The sequence below is a fragment of the Octodon degus genome, unplaced genomic scaffold (genome assembly GCF_000260255.1).
Source record: "Octodon degus isolate 3935 unplaced genomic scaffold, OctDeg1.0 scaffold00015, whole genome shotgun sequence".
NCBI classification, from domain to species: domain Eukaryota; kingdom Metazoa; phylum Chordata; class Mammalia; order Rodentia; family Octodontidae; genus Octodon; species Octodon degus.
The window spans coordinates 14892871-14917197 of NW_004524591.1; the positions used below are offsets into that span (position 1 = coordinate 14892871).

The 24327-nt window shown below is 41.3% G+C and overlaps 1 protein-coding gene and 1 pseudogene across 2 annotated transcripts in view; both read right to left on the reverse strand.

Moving 5' to 3' along the window:
• The window catches only part of Osbpl3 (oxysterol binding protein like 3), a 175474-nt gene extending 167555 nt beyond the window's left edge, over positions 1–7919 (reverse strand). For both annotated transcript variants that reach the window (XM_004626473.3, XM_004626472.3), the window contains exon 1: positions 7688–7919. The gene's annotated coding sequence lies outside the window, so the exon portion shown is untranslated. The remainder of the gene's footprint in view (positions 1–7687) is intronic.
• Positions 7920–23773: 15854 nt separating this feature from the next.
• Positions 23774–23898, reverse strand: LOC111815402 (annotated as a pseudogene).
• Between the last annotated feature and the right edge of the window lie 429 nt (positions 23899–24327).

Genomic DNA, 24327 nt, shown 5'->3' on the forward strand with positions numbered 1-24327 from the left:
CACATGGCTGACACTGACAAAGGATCTACAATCTGAGGTATAGGATCTCAGGATAAATCCTGAGGGGATTTGACTGACCTTATCAGATCCAAAAGCTATAACTTTTGTTGCATAGGCCTTGCTTTATCTTGGTCTTAACCAACCAGCAGAAAAGTATAAAAATGAAGTATAAGAAGTGAAGCCATGGTGTTATGTTGAGCTGTAGGGGACTCTCGTCAACAATTTCTGACACTGCCAGTCAAGCAGAAGACCCAATACTATTATGGACTACTGGACTCTTTTAGAATATTTTGCTGAGTTCACACACCTATAATATTCAAATGACAGAACTAAACAAAAAAGGGGATACAGATGAATGTCCATTTTGTATCTGTGTATTCAAAACAGTTAGGATAGTTACATTCTCTTAATGAATAGAGGGATTTGTTGTAGTAGTGTTTGTAAATAGGATATCATGTCTGCATCTTGTACAGCAAATAACCACTAGGAGGAGAGTATGCAATGTGTTAATTATTGGAACTGTCCTACCAATTTGATTTGAAACTGTCTCATTGCTATTTGTTTCTCAATAAAATTATGGGGAAAAAACAGATCTCAGTTTTTCAACCATAAAGAATAAGAAGAACAACACATTATTGGTCACTACTGGTACTGGTGGTCTGTGATCTTCCGCTGGTCCCTACAGGGCTCCTCATTCTGTTCCACTTTACATTCAAGCTATTTTTCAATTCAAGTCCACTCACAGTATCAGAGCCAGATACAGAATCACTTGTGTACAGTTCTGGCCTACACCACTTGAAAGAACTAGACTTATACCTCCTGCTTATTATTTTGTAAGTAAACACAGATGTTTAGCTGATGACAGTATTTCAAATAAAGAAATTTTATATGAAAGCAATTTACTTCTCAGCTTTAAATCCACACACTATCAGTGTTTAAGAATCATATTCCACCCATACTTAAGAAGTGTTGGGGAATCTACAATCACATTCTGGCTCTTAAATAAACTATTGATTTAGGTAGAAGCAGTTATAAAACAATTCCAGGGAAAATTCAATTTCAGAAGCGTAAGTCATAAAAACAACAAATTACCACTTAGTTTCCTATATTTCTCCAAGATGAAGGTATATTTCATTAACTTTAAAAAAGAAGTGATAAATAACCAAGGGAACAATTCTTCTATCCTTCACACTGTTGTTTTTCAGTTTTCATATAGATGAAATAAGCCCAAGGAATGAGTATGAAAGGCCACAGTCTGCTATTAGCTTCTGCAAAGAAGCATCTTTAAACAAATTACTATTTCCTATCTTCACAGAACAAGACTCGTTTAAGACAAACAAAAAAATTTATTTCAGCCTTTTGTAAAAAGTTCACATCTGATAACACAGAACAGCAGTATTCAACAGAAATGTGTTAAAGCTAAATATGGAATATTAGTTTTTAAGTAGTCAATTAAAAAGAGTACAAGGAAACATAAGAAATTAGTTATGACTCTATATAACTATAATAAAACCAAACTAATTTCATTTAACATGGAATCAATAAAATTGTATTAAAATATTTTTTACAGTCTTTTTCATAGCTTCTTCAAAATTCAGTGTGTAGGGGCCAGGGAGATGGCTCAGTAGAATAAGCACTTCCTTGGCATGTGCAAGGGCCTGAGTTCAATCCCCGGTACTGCAAAAAAAAAAAAAATTCAGTGTGTATTGTGTCTATACAACACATGTCAGTAAGGATTATCTTTATTTCCAGTGCTCAGTAATCAGAGGTAGCCAATCACTTCCCAGGGGACAGCACAGGTACAAAGAATAGCCTTAAATCCCTAGTAACACTCAGGCCCAGCCAGGCCCACCCCCAGGGCGCACTGAGACTGTGAGTGAAACTGAGTGTGGTGGCACACACCTGTAATCCCAGCACTTGGGAGGCTGAAAACAGGAGGATCACTACGAGTCCAATCTGTGTAGTGAGACCCTGTAGATTTTGTACTAAAATATACATTAAAAAAATATGCGGTTGGGGAGATGGCTCAGTGGAATAAGTGCTTCCCTGGCAAGCCCAAGGACCTGAGTTCAAGCCCCAGTTCTGCCAAAAAAAAAACAAACAAACAAACAAAAAAATGTCTGTGTAAAAAAAAGAATCCCTAGTAACACTTCACCCAGAATCAACAACTCACTGACAACCTAGTTTCCTCTAAACTTCGTCTCCACCCTCAGATTATTTTGAAGCAAATCCTAAATAACACAGCATTTCACACATGTTCAGATTCCTTTAGTTATCTTTTCTTAAGTGTTGATGGATGTACTTTGGGATGAATACAATCCAGCTTAGTGACAAGATTTACAGCTAAGGATAGGGCCCTTGCTTTATGCACCTAAGGCCCTGGGTTTGATCCCTGATCTAAGAAAACAAATTTTTTGATGACCCCCAACATAATAGAAACATATTTTCAGTAAAATGCTTTATATACTCAGATGTTTGTTATATATTTATCATCTGTCAGGAACTATTATAGCCCCAAGACACTCAGTGAACCAGTCTCCCCTAAACCACTGTTTCTTCACTGGCTTATAGTAGAACTACATAGGGTCTACCCAGACTGACAAATGGATAAATGCAACATGGCATATACATACAATAGAGGATTATAAAACAATAAAAGAGAATTAAATACTGATTCTTGCTACAACAGGAATGGACCTTGACAACAACTTGCTAAGTAGAAGAAGCCAGACACACAGGCCATATATCGTAACACCCTTAAAGTAGGATGATAAAATGTTCGAAAATTATTATGATGGTTGTGCCCCTCTGAATACACTAAAAGCCATCACACTGTGTGTTTTAAATGGGTAAATTTTACGATATGTGAATTGTATCTCAACACAACTGTTTAAAAAGAAGTAGCTGAACAAAGTATGCTACGGTTACACAATGGAAGACTAACCAGTTATAACACAGAAAGAGAAAATTCCTTTTAAAAATTCCAGTCAGCAACCCTCTTCACACCAAGTTATTGATGTGATCCAGAAACACTGGGAGTGTGGCCTCGATAGACCCTGTGTAATTCTACTATAAGCCAATGGAGAAAAACAGCAGCTTAGGAGAGACTGAGAAAAGAAACTCAACAGCTAGACAATAGTATGAAGTGGGTAGGCATAGAACAGAGCTGAGTATTTTCCAACTCCAGCTCGGAAGAGGCAGACAAAGGCATCCTCCAAGTTGTATCCTTGCTAAAATGTGATCCATGAGGGAGAATAAGCCAGGAGGACATGAACAAGGTGGAAAAGATTACTAAACAGGCAAAATCTAGGAGGCCAAGCCCTATCCCACACGGCCCCTCAGAATAGGGTACTGTGGCTAGATCAGGAAGATTGACAAAGAATAACAGCAAATGATGAGTGGTGCGCCCTGAGCAGAGATCACAAAAATCCAGTTTAAAATGTAAAATTTCACTGATTAGTAAAATATCCATAAAAATTTAGTCTGAATTCCATAACAATGATATGTTCAATAATAACAGCAGCAACATAGATATAAATATAGTATATATCATATGTAAAGTATCTATTCTACAAAGTTATATATAATAAATAATCTGTGAGTCTTTCACAGTATTCTTACAGTACAGAGGTCAGGACAACCAAAATAGTTACTTTCCATGGATTTAAGGGATTTTATTACTTTGTCATAATTGATGAAGGTATTTGAGTATCATGGGTCAAAAACTAGATATGGATATAAAAATCACATTCCAACTACTTAATAGAATGTAATAAAATATAATTGCTTAATATTCTGCTTTCAATTGAGCATTGGCTGTGGCGAATACACTGGGCTTAGCGATAGGAGGGATAGATACATGAGGAAAACACACTCACCATGCCTTCAAGACATTTCAAATCTAAGAAAGGGTAATACATGTGAATAAAAAAAAAGGCCAGAAATCAACAGGATGATGGAAGGAAGGGAAGAGCATAAAAGGCACAAAGTGCTGAGGAAAGAAAGAAACCAACAACACATTCAGTGCTTAGAAGTGGAATGGAGACTCATGCATGCTTTTAAAATGTGCAGAGTTTAGGTTCAGAAAGACTGTGCTGGTGCAAGTAGTTTAGGAGCTCAGCTCTGAAAGATTTAGGTTTTCACAGGGACAGGCACTGCAAGAGCCTTCTAGGCAACAGGAGCGCAAAGACAAAGGTAAATACTTCGGCAATGAATGAAGTACAAACTAAAAGCGCACAGCGTTGGGGAATGATGGAGTGAAGGTCAAGGCTGAGCTCAGACTCAGAGGACTGAGCTAAGGAGCCTATAGTTAAATGAGCAGGGGAAAAAAAGGGTGAGAGTTGGGTCTTAGCTGTATTTACTACAGTTGCAAGATAGACTTGAACTTAACTTTCCTGGCCTCATATGGAGACTGAAGGTATAATAACAGCACCTGCTCCAATGCAGCTCTCAAGACTGAATGTAATAGTGCGTGTACAGCACTTACAATGGCACCCAGCACATGAAAGCTATTACTAATACTTTGTCACTCACTATATAAAACACCCAAGATTTTTTATTTATTTATGTGTGTGTGTGTGTGAGTGTGTGTGTGTGGCCAGCTCAGCCCACCAGGGGGCGGGGCTGGCTGGCATGTGGTGCTGGGGGATTGAACCGCGGTCCCTGTGCTTTGCTAAGCTTGTTCTAAGTAGGTGCTTTAGACCACTGAGCCATCTCACCAGCCCACCCCAAGATTTTTGTTACTATTTTATTTCTTCATATTTTAATAAACATTTCATTGTCTTGCCTCAACATTCTCCTAATGAAAAAGGTAATTTTTTCTTGTTTTTATTATTTATTTATTTATTTATTTATTCATTTTATTGAGAAGTATCAAGACAGTGTCACACAAGATTTTTTAACAATATAAAGATAGTAAATAAAGAATTTACCTAACCATTCATAGTTTAAGATACTGTGGAAGTGACAGGATCTTTATGCATGTGAAAAACACTGAGACAAGGGCATTGTCTCAACAGTGACAACCAAAAGTCATCAAAGAAGGTGCTGGGGAGAGAGCCAGAAAGATGAAGACTTAGGAAAGGAACTTGCAAGAAACCATAAACAACTCTCAATTATTCACGGAAAGCTTTTTCAACTTAATGGTTTCCAGCTTCCCTAGCATCCCACACTGCCTTATTTCTATGCGTATTCTACTCCAACCCTCCCTGAAGCACTCTTAAAATGGCAAAGGACAACTAAGAAAATGCAGTATTATAAAAAAGGATGTTAGATGGCTCAGTAGAATAAGCGCTTCCCTGGCAAGCACAAGGGCCTGAGTTCAATCCCTGGTTCCACCAAAAAAAAAAAAAAAAAAAAAAAAAACATTAGAAATAAAACTGTGTATTATCAAGATCCTCAAACAGGGGAAAACACTACTATCCCCCAAACTGGAATGCAGTAGAAGAAAAGAATCCCTAATTACTTCTCCAACCCTCTTGCCATCAGCCCTTCAGACAAATAACCATGCCACTCTTTCCCAACTTCTTTACACTCTCACTTCAAGTGAGAAAGACTTAAATGTCATTACTTCACCAAAAGCTCATTGCAGCAGCTTCTAGAATTAATGGCTTCTACATATGGGAACACAGATACTACATATGGGAACACAGATACAGGTTCTCCCCTGAGTTTCTTAAGAGGTATAAAGCAACAGTGTTCAAAGTTCATTTACCACAGTGGGTAAAATCAATCTGATCTCTGTTTAGATTTACATGAAATGAAGACTTCCTTCCTTCCTCCCTTATTAAAAGCCTCCAATCTACCAGACCCAGAAACCATACACTCAACCACAAAAATCAATGGCAGTAAGTTTCAACAATCCAGAAACCAGAACACCTAGACATCTGATAATGACATCAGAAAGTTTATAGCCCAACCTCAGAGAGTTTTAATACATTGTATCACTGGCTTCTACCACTATGAGTTACCATCTAATTAAATACTGGGGTAAAAGACATTAGAGTGTAAAGTCAAAAAGACTAATAAAAGGTAGCTCAGCAATTTACAGTTGACCCTGGGCAAATTCCTGACCCCTGCACTAACTTCTTCACCTGAGAATAAAGATAATATCATAACACCACTGCCTATCAAGATGTTAAAGATTATGTGATAATATAGCCAATGGCAGCCAGCTAGAATCAGCAACACAACTGTTAGCTGTTATTGAAAATGTAACTCAATAATAAAACAACGAATCTTTTAGCTGAGCAAGAACCTTGTTACAAATAAAGCTAAATATCTATTGGCTGTAATGGTGGAAACCACATTTTAATTTCTTGGAAGCGGCCCAACACAACCAAAAGAAAATAAGCTGGAATCCTAGACCTAGCAGAATAACCTTGAGAAAACTGGTTAAACTGCTGGAGCACTAATCTCCCACCTGGTTAAAAATATCTAGCCAAAAAAAAAAACAAAAAACTACTGTAATGTTTAATGAGATGATCTATTCAAAGCTCCTCGCACACATCTTGGTGGTTAGTAGGTGCTCATCAGTGGTAGTAATTACTATTTGTTAATTTTTCCAATTAAAGAAAAAGATAAAGCTGAAAATCAAAACCTGCTACAAAATCACCATTCTTCGTATTTACAGTTTTCATTAACTCATTCCATACATGTGCATTGTAAGCCTACTGTTTGTCAGGCGGTGTGCATACTTTGGAAACCTTTTAACAGATGAACAAGACCAAGCAGATCACTGCTCTCCTGGAATTTATATGTGAGCAGGGGAATGAAGATAGAGAACACGCCGAGATTATTTCAGGGAAAAAGAAGTGCTATGATGAACAGCAAACTGCATTGTGGAGTTGGCCTACCTGATTGGTTTCCTTTAGCTAGAAGGTGGACCTTACCTTGTAGGACACTTGTGAAGGGAGAGGGCAGAACGACGCCTTTACCTGTTTCTGGAAGTGTCTTGTCTTGCAATTGGAGGTTAGAATAAGATCTTTCTAAATATCTCCTTCCTGCTACTCAAAACCTGAACGCCAGAGCGACATGTGTGGGGTCTCCAGAGCCCCAAGGCAGTTTCCAGGTCCATCGAAACCCACAACTTCAACACCCTCTCGGTAGCAGGAGTCAGGGCGGCACGCCCTATTTTATTAAGCCTGGGGACGACTCGGTGCAGGACCATCAGACTCCAGAGGTTGCAAACGCTCCCCGCTCCCCGGGGAACCCCGAGGGAGCGGACGCCCTCGGCCCCCAGCCCAGGCACTCCGGGGCAAGGAGAGCGGAGACGCAGGCGGCGGCACGCCTGCAAAGCGAGCGTCGCCGGGGTCCCTGGGCCGCGCCCCACCCGCGGATGTGGTGAAGCCGCCCGCCTGGCCCGAGTAGTAGGTCTCTGGGCGAGTCCCGCGCGGCGCCCGCGGCGGACAGGGAGCGCTCCGCGTCTCGGCATCCTGGAGTCGGCGCCCGTGCGCTGAGCCGGGCCGCTGCCTGCCGTCCACACGGGCGCGGCTGTCCCTCGGGTGACACAACCCCGGGGCGGGCGGCACCCGGCCTTCCCCCGGGGCCGGAGTCGACAGAAAGGACGAGCTCGCAGCTCCTCGGACGACAGGAGCCTCAGCGCTCTCCCGAAACCGCAGCCCTTCCAGCCCGTCGCCGCCGGGGTCCCCGCGCCCCAGCCCCTCCCAGCCGACGCCCGGCCGCCTACCTGCGCGCCCCGCCGCCGGGGACACTGCCCGGGTCCCGGCGACGCCGGCTCCTCCGCTCCGGGGCGCACAGCACACAGTCCCCGCTCCAGAGCAGGCGGCGGGGGCGCGGGCGCCGCTCGCGGACGGACGAAGGCACAGGCGCTCGAGCTGGCCGCCTGGCGCCGGGGTCTCAGGTCCCGGCCGGCTCGCCGACGCCGCCACAGCGCGACCGGTTCCAGTACTTTGCCCACAACTTCGCGCGCGCAGCTCCGCGATTAGCAGGAGCAGCAGGGCGAGGGGCGGGTCAGGGGCGGAGCCTGCTAGCGGGGCGGAGCCACGTGGTGAAGGCGCAGAATGACTGCCACTTCCACCAATCAAGAGCCGCCCTTGAGAAGGAGGTGGGGCGATATCCGGGACATGCTCCAGCGGATTTAGAGCAGTTTCGGGAGATGTGGCACCCAACTTTGGGACGGATAGACAGCGTGGAGGGTGGTGAGAACTGCAGCGAGCCCAGGTGTGGGGTACCCGGCCGCCCAGCGTTCCGCCCCAGGCAAGGGAAAAATGAGGGCAGCGCGGGAGGGAATACTTTAAGAAGGTCCCGAGGAACACTCGTAGCCGAATAGGCCAAGATCACTTGATCTCTAGGAAAAGTCAGAATGCTGCAGGCAGATCGAGGATGGGGAAGACACGCGGTCAGAGGAGTGTTAGGACGCGACGTCAAGGGAGAGAATTGGTGTGGGCCGCTCTGAACCTGTCATGCAGATTCGTGACCGGATCCCAGAGTAGGACAAGAGGAGTGTTCGCTCTGGGCAAGCAGCCCCTGGCGGGGGCCGGGCAGGAGTGCACCGTGGTTGCAATTAAAACGCAGAAACTCTTGGGTAGAGGGAAAGGTTCACCCCATTTGCCTGCCCACCTGCTCCTCCGGGCTCTTTTGAGGCTCCACGCCTAGATTGAATGCAAGCCACTGATAGTTTTGGGACAACCTAATGACTGGAAATGCGTTGGGTAGGTGGGAAGAGGATGAGCACTTGCTGAGTGCTCTCTTTGCAGCTTTGCCAGCCACATTTCATTCATCCACTATGCCCATTTCTGGCCTGTCTGCCAGAACCAAAGCAGAATAAACCGATTATCATGCTGACCACACGGGCCCGCGAAGAAGTATGTTGAAGATTGGGAATGATTCAAAGGTCCTAAGTCACAACACATATGCAAACACGCACACCTAATGCACACTGCTGTCTGGCAGGCATACAAACCATCCTGGATGCAAAAAGGTAACCTGCCCAGGCCAACCCCGGCTGCCTGAGCCAGTTGCACACTTTGTTCCCCCATCTTTTCCTCTCTTTTCATTAATTTCCCTGAGAGGCTCCCACTTATATTCCAACTCAAGGTCTTTTCCTTCCTTCTTTCTTTACTCTGGCTCCAGCATCACCCTGATTTGTCAGCAGTAGTTTATCTGCAGGAGACAAGCCTTAAATCAAACAGGAATTTGTGTGCAGCTTCTTTCTTTCTTTCTTTCTTTCTTTCACAGCCTTGGGACTTGTACCCAGGGATGCGCCACCACTGAGCTACATCCCCTGCCCTTTTATATTTTGAGACAAGTTCTTCATCAGTTGTTCAGGCAAGGCTCTAACTTGTAATTTTCCTGCCTCAACCTCCACAGAAGCTGGGATTACAGAACCTTTTTGTTTAACCTATCATCCTGGGGCCAGAGAGATAGCTCAGTGGTCTGAGTGCCTGCCTGGCAAGTGCAAGGACCCAAGTGCAACCCCCCATACCACATGCCATGCCAGCCCTGCGCAGAGCCCACCACTGAAACTTGGCATAGTGGCACACACCCATAATTCTAGCGCTGGGGAATCTGAGTCAGAAGGATCAGTATGAGTCTGAGCTGTGCAGTGACACCCTGCACAATAAAAGACTTCAAAAAAATTAAAAACATAAACTATCATCCTGCTCTTGGCTTTTTCTTGTTTCTTCCAAATACCTTCTGTGTGTGTGTGTGTGTGTGTGTGTGTGTTCCTCTTCTTGCATGAGGCAGTTAATTGGACAGGATGAGAGAGTTATTCATGTTCAGATTGTGCCTTGCCTTCAAGAAAAAGAGGAATCTTACTGTGTCTTTTCATAGTTTCATTTCCTCTTCTCCTAAATAAGCTTCCAGGCTCTCCAGCTCCTACAATCAAATGGGAAAAAGTAGAAACCCACGCAGAGCTAATTATTCCTCAAAAGGCTTGTTAATGTCCTAAAATTAGCTTTCTCCTCCAAGTTTTATTTTAAAGAAACAATCCGAATGTCTACTAGAGGCGGATCAGTGGTTCCATAATAAGAATTTCTAGAGCTCCTCTTCTTTGAACTGTTGAAATAATATTGTTTATCTTCATAGAAACGCCCACAATGGTAGGAATTTTTCTGCAATGGTCTTAGTATTTTAAATTTCTGAAATTCCAAATAGATGAGCACGTGCTGCTTAGGTTTGCATGTTTTGATAGTAAAAGAAGCTGAACATAGTGGAGTGTAGGTGGAGAACTCTTCAGGCCCCTAGCATCTGACTACCTGATTTCCTGTCTTGATAAGACTACATCTTGATTCTGAAGTCAGAATCTCCTTTGCTACTCTAAAAATGAAGATAGTAATTGTACCTACTGGGCTGCTAGAGTTTGATCCTCTGTCTGAAAACAACTGCCACAGAGTCTAGCATTGAGATCTCAACCTCAGGACTATTGAGATCTGGGAGTAGATCATCCTTTTTTGTGAGTAGCTATGGTGTGCATTCAGCCACGTTTCTGCCCCTTCCCCACCACAGGCAATGAACACCCTCTCATCCCCAGCTGAAGCAACCAAAAAGTCTCCAGACTTTTGACCTCTGATAGGCAAAATTACCTGTCTTAAAACTATTAGCCCAGCACATAGCAAATACCCACAAATTAGGAAGTAGTGGAATAAAGTAAGGATAAAAATATCTAAAGTGTGAGCCTCAGACAAATTCCACTTCCCTAAACCTCATCAGTAAAGAGAATCATAATAATGCCAACTTCTTAAAATTGTCTCAGAAGTAAACACAACTAATTAAAAGCAATTTCTCAGTACACAGTTAAGTTTAAACATGAGCTTCTAGTCTCATTTTTGTCCTGCTAGATGAAAGACGGCATAGCTTGGCTTATTTGCTGCTACTTTGTTCTCGGCCTCATGGCAGACAACTCTCTCACGAAGTTCATACAGGATCCTTCTTACCGTAGTGCTCCAGAAAGCTACTTTGATAGATCTGTGAAGATGGTGAAGTGCCATTTCAGGACTAGAGGACCTGAAAGATCCCTAATCCCCTCAGAATATTCTGGAACTGTGATTGCAAATGAAAAGGAACTGTCGTTCATCACTTCATCAGCTTCTTTTATAGAGGAGTGGGGGACCAAAGCCCAGAGACCACCAACACCTTGAGCATAATTATACAGCACAGAAGCTGGATCTCCTTCCTTCTAAGCAGCCCTTTTTATGCCATATCCATTGCCTCGGAGAACTGAAGAAAACCTTTGTCTGGAGCAGTGCCACCCTTCTAATTCTGTATGCTCCCACTCATCTCCCTCCTTCACTTTTAGCTGGAAAAATGAATCAAACTGTTCTGCAGCTCAGGAGCAACCTCATAGCAGTCTTTCAAAAGTGTTAGCTCATGATAAGAATTATGCAAGAATTCATCAATTCCTTGATTGAATATAACTTGACTACTGCCTTGGTAAAGGCTTAAAAGTATAAAGAAATAGGGTTTGGGGATTTAGGTCAGTGGTGGAGTGCTTGCAAGGGAGCTCAAGGCCCTGGGTTTAGTCCTCAGCACCAAAAAAAGATAAAAAGATGAACCAGTGGGTGTTCCTGCCTTCATTGCCTTTACAGCTTCATCTACAGCATTGATCAAACATGGATATAAATAACTACAATACAAGCTAAAAAGTGGAAAACTCCAATGAATGAGTGGTACCAAAAACTTGCTCAGAAAAGAGGAAAATTATTTTAAGAATTCAGAGCAAAGATTCACTTCCTGCATGTTTTGTTGACATTTTTAACTTTTAATCAAAAAAAGTATTTGTTACAGTAAAGTTATCCTTATACAGGAAGTTGGCACATTGTTAGGTTTCCTAGTTCAGATACAGTTCCTGCTTAATGTAAATAGATACTATCAGTGCAACAAAAGGCCACAGCCTATTGTAATTGTAAATGAGTCATTTTTTTATCAGATGCTTAATATTTCTAGGATGTTCTTGATTGGCTCCCTTCAGAAACAGTGGAACAGTTTTCTCCCAAGCATTTGACAGAATCAGTTTTTAAAGGTATGTTATACTATAGAAGCTTGCATGTTTAAAAACAAAAGAACATAACAGTAATATACGGATATCAATATTATGTACATTACATCATGAAACAATATTTCCTTTAGGAGGGAACTATCTCCAGAACTTCCCTAGGCATTTCATTATCTTTCTGAATTGCAGAGCCCATGTACATCCTATATTATACCTACTATAAATATTAAGTCTAATAACAGCTTGCCTATAGTGACCATTTATGTGTTAGGAACTGCCAAACTGGGTTGCTAAGGTTGCTTTTGCAGTGTCAGGAATCTGTCTGTTAAGTCATAAAAACTTGGCACAACTGACAGAACCATACCTCTTCTGTTCTAAACCATGCCAGCAAAATGTATACCTTTAATCCTGTTGCTCTCCTCTATTATCTCATTTCCAAATTTGTGTTTTGTATAAATGCATCTGGGTAGCACATTCTAGACTATATCTGCCAATCTTGCTGCAAGGGTGATTTGCACTAAATCAAGCTGTAAATCTGGCTGCAGTCCTTATCTTTCTAGCCTCTCTACTACAGGATGGAATATAAAGAGAATTTGGGTTAGAAGTTGAGCTAGCCAAGCCATATCTTTTCTTCCAATGTGCCAACAGATATGTTAGGAGAAAGAAAGGTTTTATATATCTGGTTTTGGATGTTTTTTCAGCTTTTATGGAGTGACTCAGAAGACCTAGTTTATCATGAATCTCTCTACATTTCCATGTCTGTATCCACACAAGCCACCATCATTTCTTGCCTGGAAAACTTAACATACCAGGAACTCTTCACCAGCCTATTAGCCATTCTCCATATTGAAGTTAGAGTGAGTTTTTTTTAATGTTAATAACTTTATTTACATTTGTCCCACTGTGTACATATTTATGATACCATTGTGCCCATTATAAATAAAAAGTATATACATTTGTGTGTATTAAACATGAATAAACACAAACAATATGAAAAAGTTCCCCATGTATAATTGCACCATCAGTGAATAAGAATAAATTTCACTTCACAAAGTGATTATGTGGTTGCTAATTGAACTCTAGTGTAATAAAATCCATGGTATATTGAAATAACTTTTTTTAACTCTTTAAAGTTTCTAATACTAGAAGATATCATACAATGTAGAACGAGTTTTTAAAGACTCAAATCTTGGGCCAGGGAGATGGGTCAGTACAATAAGCGCTTCCCTGGCAAGCGCAAGGGCCTGAGTTCAATCCCCGGTTCTGCCAAAAAAAAAAAGACGCAAATCTGGTGATAAAATCCTTCCACACTTTCCCATCACTCTTAGAATAAAGATAAAAACCACTTCCATGATTCTCCGTGTTCCATGTAGTCTGGTACCAGCTTCTTTTTGTGTCACTTGAACCATACCAGCTGCTTGCAAGAGTTCATTCCTTCCTCCTACAGGGCCCTGGCACCTGCGTTCTCCTCTGCCCAGAATATGCTGTTATTCTCTTTTCATTTGGTTAATGTTGACTCATCCTTTAGCTCTCATTCGGTTACCTCTTCTTCAGGGAAGTCCTTCACATTCACAATCCAGTCCACTCAACCGATCATTACACTGATTAAAATGATGAGAGGTTTTTTGCTTTATTTTAGAAGTTGCTTATCATTGTAGTATCTATCACTTTTACAATTATTTGTGTGATTTCTATGATTAATTTCTGTCTCCTCCCTAGATAGTAGGTGCCATAAATGTGTTCAGTCACCCAATGTCTGTCTCAAAATTTAGCAGCTCATAATCCTTCCAATATTTACTGAAGGAATAAAGGCAATCCCCATGAATGACTGCAGTGGAGAGTAGTTAGGAGGTCAGTAAGTGGAAACTCATCCTGGGTCGAAAAGGTAGTGACCACTTAGTGCCCAGGTCCTACAGACAATCTTATGGCAACTTGAAATCAGATAGGTGCTATCTTCTGTTAAGTGCTCAAGTCACCCAGCCCACAAGTTAATTATTGTTTCTTTTAACCTCCTTTCCCTTTAATATATCTCTTTATTCCTTAGAATGAGCACATCAATTCTGTCAAATGTATCAAGAGAAACTTGAGAGGTGAACTTTGTTTGGCTGTTTCAACTGTGTGAGAGCTCAGTTCCAATAGACCTTTTCCTGTTTACAGAAATGAAAACTATAAATCCTCCAGATAGATAGATAGATAGATAGATAGATAGATAGATAGATAGATATTGCCTTTCTTGAAGTATTTTCTTTTTACTTTTTTCTTTTTGCAAAAATTCCATATATTTGCTACAGGATCTCACTATGCAGCTTGGACTGGTAATCCTCCTGTTTTCAGCCTCCCCTTGCTGAGATTACAGGCATGCACCGCCACACCAGGTCTTTTTTTTTTTTTTTTAGAGAGAGAGAGAGAGAGAGTGTGGTGTGTGTGTGTGGCCAGCTCAGCCCACCAGGGGGCGGGGCTGGCTGGCATGTGGTGCTGGGGGATTGAACCGCGGTCCCTGATGCTTTGCTAAGCTTGTTCTAAGTAGGTGCTTTAGACCACTGAGCCATCTCTCCAGCCCCCACACCAGGTCTTGGTGGCCAGCTCAGCACACAGTGCTGGGGATTGAATCCTGGTCTTCTGCCGCTAAGACTGCTGAGCTATCTCTGCGGCCCTAGCCTCTTCATTGCCCCACAGTGCTGTTAGGACTTACATCATGTGGTTTTACCCAAAGAAACATGCTTTGTTCCTGATGCTTGTTACTTAAACAAATTTCCTACTGATGCACACCAACTGGAACAGCACACTAAGAGGAAGCTAACACGACACAAAAGAAACTGTAACTCTCTTGCTCTGGCTTTTACAGACAATGAAATGAACTGAATTTTTTTGAAACCAACAATTGTCTGTGAAGAGCATATAATTGGTATAAAGCACATCAGTCCCTACAGTTCTTTCTGTCCTTCCTAAAGTCAGTATAAATTACTGGAACTATAAAATAGGCAAAACAAAAAATCTGATTCCAAAAGACTAAAGTTCCAGTGTTTAGGGCCATTGAGATAGCTCAGTAGACTAAGTACCTGCTCAGGCTAGCTCAGGGACCAGGGTTCAATCCCTGGTACGACACACTGTGCCAGTCCCACCCCAGGCATGCTGAGCTGATCACAGTGTCCAGGAGTGGTGGTGCATGCCTGTAATCCCAGCGCTGCAGAGGCTAAAAACAGGGGGATCACTATGAGTCCAAACTGCATAGCGAGACCCTGTACCAAATACATTTAAAAAAAGTTCCAGTGTTTTCTTTGCATCACTATCTTGTGCAAAGACAACTTCATGACAAAATAACAACAAAATAGCAGAACCAAAAAATATAGAAGCTGAAAAGAGGGGCTGTTACCTACAACACTACCTACAAAAACAATTATTTTCGTTATTCAGTGTTTCCATCTAGCATTTTTTAGGGCAAGTATAAACAAATTCTATTTTTAAAATGTATTTAGTACAGGGTCTACAGGGTCTCACTGCACAGATCAGACTCATAGTGATCCTCCTGTTTTCAGCCTCCCAAGCACTGGGATTACAGGTGCACACCACCACGTCCAATCTCAATTGCTGCCAGCACGGCATGTGGTACCGGGGATCAAACCCTGGTCCCTGAGCTCTGCCTAAGCAGGCGCTTTAGTAAGCTGAGCTATCTAACTGGTCCACAAATTCTATTTTTGATATTACAAATTTTTTTTCCTAATTGCTATTCCAGAACCATGAAGAGCATTTTGAATTCACAAAGACGATAATTTTAAAGACTATGAAAAGCCCATGGAAAATTTGTGCAATATCCATTAAACTTGTACTTCTAGAGAAACAACTGAATTTCAAATACAGAGAATTAGATTCAAGTACTACCTTATTCATGTAGTAGGTCTTTCTTCCTAGGTAAATAATTTTTATAAATTTTGCTTCTTCATTTTTAAGATGAAATTTATAATAACTGCTTCATAGTTATTAAAAGAGTTGAAAGTAGTAATACCAGATCTTTAAGAAAAAAATAGGGCCAGTCAAATAGCTCAGTGGAGTAAAGCGCCTACAAGTAGGCGCAGGGGCTGGGGGTTGGATCCCCTGGCCTGCCACTCTGGCCCGCCCCTGTCCCCAGGGTTCACTGAAACGGCAGTTGAGACTGGGAATGGTGGCATGTGCCTGTAATCTCAGCTCTTGGGAGGCTGTAAATAGGCGGATCACTGTGATTCCGATCTAATAGTGAAACCCTACACCCTGTAGACCCTTCCCTAAATATAAAAAAAAATCTACAAAATTTATTTTTGAGTACTTTCTCCTTTAATAAGCTTCCCTTTCCCAAAGAAATCTAATTGATCTCTACTTGAATCCTGCTACAATGAAGCATCTATCTTACCACTACTTTCTTCTCAACAAATTCCTGATGTGGAGAGCGGCTGTCTTAGAAGACATGGCAAGTCTGTGCGTCTGAAGGCTGTCTGCCTGGAGCCAGATGATTTCCCTGTGCCAGATGACATGGCCATGGTGATTTCGAAGCCTGTCATTCTCACTCCAGATGTCCCACAGTGCACAGCCATATAGCTAAGGGACGAATATAACAATTATACACAGAGCTAATAAGAGTCAGAGAACTTGCTCGTGTAGCCCATCAACCGAACCATTCTTCCTCAATTAGTGTGGTGCCTGAGCAACCACCTCCTAACTCAGAGTAAACCGGAAATCATAGTGAGTCCACATGCTGAAGGAGCCTAATCGGTGGAATGTGCAGCTCTGGATCGACCATCTGTGTCAGTCCAGAGCTGAACAGATGAACCTGGAATGTGCCTAAAACATTAGCAGTTATTTCTTTAAGAAACTCAAGACGAGGGGCTCTCTGATAAGTATATTCAACTCAGGGTCAAGGAAGACCCTCAAAGTCTGGTCCTTCCATGTCCTTCTACAATTGCTTGTCATAGTGGATATTTGCCTTTGAAAGTGACACCTCCCTTATGTACTCCCACCATGATGTCACCTGCCATGATGTGATACAACCAGGGAGGTGTTTGCTAGAACTGACATCACACAGTTTGGACTTGTAGCCTCCAAAACTGTGAGCTAAATAAACCTTTCTTCAAAAAGTACCCAAACTCAGGTATTTCATTTTAGAAATGGACACTGAGGGGCCGGGGAGATGGCTCAGTAGGATAAGCACTTGACTGGCAAATGCAAGGATCTGAGTTCAATCCCCGGTTCCGCCAAAAAAAAAAAAAAGAAATGGACAGTGGACTAATACCACATGTCAGTTAGACTTTGGTCAAATCAAATAATAACGACTCCATGTGTCTGTGTTTTTGTTTAAAATTTTTATAACATATTACATAATGTATTCAAAATGCCATCATTTCCAACATGTAGCCAATTAAAATATATTTTTAAATTCTTTTGGCATGGGGAGTGAATCCAGGGCCTTGTGCATGTTTAGTATACAACTGTACTACTGAATTACATCTTTCTCCCCCTCCTTAAAACATTGTATTTTTTAATGCTAAGTCTTTGAAATGCAATGTGTATTTTGGCTAATAATTCATCTCAATTGGGACTAGCTACATGTATTTCAAGTGCTTGTTAGTCACATGTGTCTGTTTGCTACTATACAGGTTAATGAGATTATTCATTATGTTTAATAAAGGTACCTTACTCTTCAATGAAAGATGCCATTTTGACAACCATCCCACCACTTTTTCCCCTCATCAGCGTCACTAACATATCATGTATTCTTAATAACCTGCTCAGTCTGCTGAAGCCTCCACTGATATGGAGAGAAACCATACTTCCAAAAATGCTAACATTGGAAAAATGAAGACTTCATATTGTCAGAAAGCATACAGAGGCATCCAGTGGAATGTAAGGACCTTGTGAAAAATGACACAGAAAACACTGTCCCTAATTCGGAAAGTGGGTATCTGATGTTGGAGCAAGTAGACAGCAAAATGACGAGCGCTAGAAGATCATCAGAAGATAATTACATTATGCTGACAAGATTTACAAAGCTCACTGTTAGGTTTAAAGCAATTTCTAGTATAATGTATGACTTACTGTTCTTTTTTTCTGTGCTTGGCAAAATTTATTTTTTAAATTAAGTTTATTGGTACATTGTAGATATATATAGTGATAATATTCATCCGAGGAAAAAAGAATCAAGACGATTTGTTTTTCCTTAAGAAAAAACTTGCTTGTGTATTTTTTTAGATTTTTGGAGGTAGGGATTGAATCCTTGTGCATGCCAAGTGTGTAACAACCAGTGAACAGCATCCCACCCCATAATTGTTTTTAGAACTAGACAAATCATGTGATGCACATGTGTGGCCACATGCTATAGGGAGACAGCCAGGAGCTTTGAAGCCATACGGACCTGACTTCAGAAAGTGCCTCTCCACTTGAGACAAAAGTTGTATTTTTTTGGCCAAGGGACATTGAGCCAATATCTGGAGACTTTTGTTGTTGTTGAACTTAGGGTAGGAGATACTTTTAAGTGTAGACACTACTGGTGTGCACTAAGAGTGTTAGTGTTAAACATCCTATAATGCACAAGACACCACCTGGCCAAAATAGTTATACCTGACTTAAAATGTCAATAGTGCCCATGTGAAAAGGCCCAAGTTTAAAGACTGATTGCATCAACAACCAGATACAGTGGCATGGGGTTTAATCTCCTTAATCTCAGTCAATCTTCCCATAGGAAAATGGAGAGAATAGTACACATTTTATATTCCTGACACCAGAAATCGAGATAAAGACACTGAAGCTCAGAGAGCTTGTTGAGAAGCTAAATTCAAGACTAGTGAATAACTAGCAAGAAGAGAACTTACTGTAAGCATATCCTCTAGTGCTCCTAAGCCTCCAGCTTGAAGCGTGTAGTACTCCTCTGACCATTCAGTTGGGTGGGTCACTTGCATTTCTACAGCCTCCTTCCAAACAGCGCATTAGAATTATGTAAATGTGTTGGCAATAGTTGACTTGTCTGGATAAAGCTGAGGTGTCAAAAAAACTGAAACCAAGAGCCAAAAACGTCATAAAACTGTTGCCCCAATATCTCCAGAGGGTTGTGATGCATTGCAATCAGAGGGTAATAGACTTACTTACTGGATATAAGTGGACAATCTAACGTCATTCTTCCAGGAACAAAAATTCTTATTCCAGCTTTCCAGAAACACAGGATGTTTAAAAGAACCAACACCACTCTCTGTCTGCTGCCAAAGATACAGCTAAAGTGCTTTAGCTGGAAGCTTCTTCCTTAAATGAATTTATTTAACAGAAAATGATAGCTGTATCAGCACAAGCACCAAAGCATTACACCTTCCAAGCCACCATGGAGGTCTCATATATGAAATCACAAAACCTTCTCAAGTCCCAATTTGAGACCTTCTCTCTCCCCTCTCTGTCTTAACCCCCAGCTTTTCTTGGTGTAGACTTGTTTTGTCTCTCCCTGTATCCTTGTTTTCAAGCACAGCTCCTTCTATACATCCTCTTGATTCAGCATCTAACAGAAGGAGGAGGGAAGGCAAAGACTCACTTCAGTGTGTAAAAAGAAAATGAGTTCAAAAATTCTGGAATAAAGAGCTGGCCAAATAGCTCAGCAGATTAAAGTGCCTGCAAGCAGGCGCAGGGGCTGGGAGTTTGATCCCTGGGCCTGTCATGCTGGACCTGCCCCCAGGGCTCACTAATAATAATAATAGAGACTGGATGTGGTGGAGTGCACCTGTAATCCCAGCTCTTGGGAGGCTATAAACAGGTGGATCACTATGAGTCCAATCTAGTAGTGAGACCCTGAACACCCTGTAGACCCTTCCCCCCGCCCAAAAAAATCAAGAATAATCACAGATCAATAGATCTTATTCTGTTTATCTTGCATCCATTCTCTATGTTTTCAATATACGTAGGATTCTCCTGCATGTACTAAACAGTAACTGGAGTTTTCTTAGACTTCATATACATAGGTAGGTACTTTATTAGTTATTTATAGCTATATAAGAAAATTACCCCAAACAGTAAGAGCTTAAAACAATACTTATTACTGTACAGTTTTTGTAAATGAGTTACAGGTGCAATTTCTTTAAGTGATCCTGACTCCAGTCTCTTCTAAGGTTGCAGTCAAGCTGTTGGCTGATGCCATGATAACATCTGAATGCTTGACCGGAAATGAGGTGCAGAAATTCCAGGCTCACCTTCGCAGTTGTTAGCAGGACTCAGTTCTTTGCCACATGCCTCACCCCTAGCCCCCAGGGTTGCCTCTGGACACAAGAGTCCCCCCTCCTCCTCCACTGTGAACAATTCAATTAGGTAATGAGAGAGAGAGTGTGTGTACCCAAGATGGAAACCAAAGCCTTTTGTAACCTAATCTTGGAAGTGACATCTCATCACATCTATCATTTTCCATTCATTAGCAGAGTCAGTAGATCTGGCTTATTTATGTCCAGGAGAAAAGATTACCAGGGAAATGAATGCAGGCAAGCAAGGGTCACTGGGGCCACCAGAGATGCCCACCTCAGTCATGCACCTCATTCTTTGTAACTATAGCACGCTATTCCAAAGTTTGTGAAGATTATACCTTTTTAAAACTAAGAGCTATAATTTCTTTCTGTCCTTTTCACTTTCTGCCTTTGATGAGTTCTACATTTTTCTCTATGATTTGTGTTAGTTAATTCTCATTTTTAGTATTTTTGTCAGTTTTTACCTTGCCACCTACACTGAGAACAAGACAAAAGTCTGGGCATGCTTTCACTCCCCACCTACATTTTTATTTTGTTAAATTTGCCTTAAATCATAACTGTAGAGCAGGGCTGTCCCGTATGATGGTCCTGGACATGTGTGGGTATGGACCACTTAAGATGTGGCTGATGTGTATTGAAATGTGCTGTAAGCAAAATGTACGTCACGCATTTCAAAGACTTAGTATAAAAAATGCAAAATATGCTGTTCGTAATGTTATATGTATTATTTTGAAATTATAATATACTAAATTACTGGATTAAATAAAATACATATTAAGATTAATCTGTTTTGTTTTGCTTTTTAGAAGTTTAACTAAGTGCTGGGGAGATAGCTCAGTGGTGTTCAAGTTCCTGCCAGGCAAAGGCAAGTGTAAGGTCCTGAGTTAGATCCTCAGTATCAAAGAAAGAGGAGCAGGAGGAGGAGGAGGAAGAGGAGGAAGAGGAGGAGGAAGAAGAAGAGGAGTAGGGAGGAGGAGCTGTTTAACCAAGTGACTCGTGGAGACCTAGGAGGTAGCTCAGGTAGTTCATTGTCAATTTTTTCAAAAATGACAATGAACCAAGTGACTGTGGGATCCAGGGTCCTCACTTTGTAAACATCCTGCCCTGTGCAAGGGGAGGGCACAGAGATGATGTGAGGGCTACAGCCATCTGAGGGTGGTAACCTGCATGCAGTATAAGGAAGTCTCCAGTTTATTCTTCTTTATGGCTGAGTAATATAGATAGATAGATAGATAGATAGATAGATAGATAGATAGATAGATAGATAGAGATATAGATATTACATATGTAAATATACATATGCACATTATGTATATAAACCTATCTATCTATCTATCTACCTATTTATCTATCTATCTATCTAGATATATATTATCCATGCCTCGGTGGATGGGCATTTTAGGTTGTTTCCAAGATTTAGCTATTATGAATTGTGTTGTTATAACCATGACTGCACATATAATATATATTCCTGTGGTATGATGCTTTTAATTCTTCTAGAAAAATACCTAGAAGGGGAATATGGGTCAAATGGAACCTCTAATCCTAGCTTTTTAAAGACTCTCCACATTGATTTCCACAGTGATATCACCAGTCTGCACTCCCATCAACAGTGGAGAAGGGCTCCTCTCTTCCCCCAGCCCTGCTAGCATTTGTATTTGAGACCATACCCACAAGTGAAATAAATCAGACCCATATGTGTAAACACTATTCTCTCCCTTGTATGAGAAACTGAGTGAGTAAACAAGATACAAAAGGTACAACAGATACTGTGAATTGGGAAGAAACTGTTCAAAAGAAAAGATAAACTATAATGGGGGAAAGGAAAAAGGAAGAAAAGGAAAAAGAAAAAATTATATTTATATATAAGATAGTTAAGCTAGTTATACAGCTAGTTTTTCTTAGTTCATTGAAAAGGAAAGTTTGTATTAATATTGTTTAGAAAAGATACCATGCTTGTATCTTGTACTCTGAATAACTACTATGAAGACAACAATACACAATGTATTAATTATTGTGACTCTCACCAACCTGTTGTGAAACTGTCTCATTACTTTTTCCTTAATATATACATCTGCCTGGCAACTGCAAGGACCCAAGTTCGATCTCCTGCATTCCCTGCTGATCCCAGAACCCTGAGAGTGTTGTGCCAGCCACTGAAACTGGACATGGTGATGCACGCCTGTAATCCCTGTGCTGGGGAGGCTGAGACAGGAGGATCACTATGAGTCTGAGCTGCATAGAGAGACCCTGTACCAAATAAATAAAAAATTGGTATATATATGGAAAAGAAGCTTGTTCTTCCTCCCTTTTGTGCTCTTGTTGCTTTTGCTGTCTTCTGCCACCTTGACTTGTTGTCCCTGTGTCATGCTGCCCTCCTTGGAGCCAGCTGATTATGGACTGAAACCTCTGCAGACTTTCCTTCCTTAATTTTTGGAATGTTGGGTATTTTGTCTCAGCAACAAGAAAAAACTAACCAACACATTAGTATTTGGTTTAATTTTGCTTATATCCTATGATTCTTTCTTTCTTTCTTTCTTTCTTTCTTTCTTTCTTTCTTTCTTTCTTTCTTTCTTTCTTTTTCTTTCTTTCTGTACCTTCAACCATAAGCAGATGGCTTATATTAAAGCTATTAGACACTTTAGAGCTTTCCTTTAGGAGTTTCTCTCTCTCTCTCTCTCTCTCTCTCTCTCTCTCTCTCTCTCTCACTCACACACACACACACACACACACACACACACACAAGTTTCACTCTTTTCCAACACTCTGGGAGAATCTCTTATTTCAGTCTTTCTTTTTTTCCCCAGCTTTTCTTTAATTTAATCCTCATTTGAATCCATTCTTCTATTCTGATGATTAGATTTTTGTCTGCTAGCATGCATCTTCAATCTGTATTTCAATAGGAATTGAAGAAGAAGGATATCAAACGCCTTTCAGTCTGCTACAGTTCTGAATTGCATTCTCCCAGGTTATGTTTGCCCTTCTATTGACTTTTCTAGATGTGAAGTAGAATTCACCAGTGGGACTGAGTAAAGAGTGGGCAGCACAGTGGAAGCCCCTGGAGGGTAGGGCCCATCACTTTTTCAGGCAAGCAGAACTGAGGATTTATTGGATCTCATAAGCATCCTGAATGAACCATTTCTTAGTCACCAGTGTGCAAATTTATCCTCAGTAAACTTGATAAACCCCTCTTTTTTAAAAGATTTTCATCAGCTTCTGCTGCTCAGGGAAGTTGAACTTGGTCCTGTATCTCTGAGCCTCTATTACATGCTCCTTGTCCTGCAGCTTGGTACAGATGGAGATGATGACTTGTCCATTTGAGGCCTGGCCCCTGGCCCCTGTGCTTCCCAAAGGCACCTTGTGTTCCTGTCTGCAGCATAGATTGGGAATAGTATGTGATCAAGCATATCAACACTCATTAGAAAGGCTTGTCTTGGGCTGGGGAGATGGCTCAGTGGAATAAGCACTTCCCTGGCAAGCGCAAGGGCCTGAGTTCAATTCCCGGTTCTGCCAAAAAAAAAGAAAAAGAAAGAAAGAAAGAAAGAAAGAAAGAAAGAAAGAAAGAAAGAAAGAAAGAAAGGCCTGTCTTCAGTGTCCTTTAGGACATCCCATATGGGCAGAAGGCTGCCTAGAAGGCTGCTGCTTGCAGCCATCACACACTGAGTTCCCATGAGCAAAGGAATCTGATCAACTTATCAGCTACAGATGTTTATTTATTTATTTATTTATTTATTTATTTATTGTGATACCAGGGATTGAATTCAGGACCTTGCATTTGCCAGGAAGGCACTTATGCCGCTGAGCTATCTCAGATGCTCTTTTATTAAAGGCCTCCCCTTTAGGATTCTTATCCATAGGGTGTGGCTAGAGGACAATCTGAAAGTAGAAACCATAGTGTATTCACCACTCACACTTCCCTTCCCAGTCTGCGTTGTAGCCCAGGAAGTTTGTATTTTTAAACTCATGGAAAAAGTATTGGAATTTAAGCAAGTTAATTCCAGTCTACCACTTCTAGTGCAACTCATGGTGAGGATAAAAAACACTAAAGCATATTTGTAGTTATGGGGAGCTAAGGGGTCCTAAATCCAGCCATGCTGATGGCTATCCAGAACAAAGGCCTCAACCCAAGTCTGA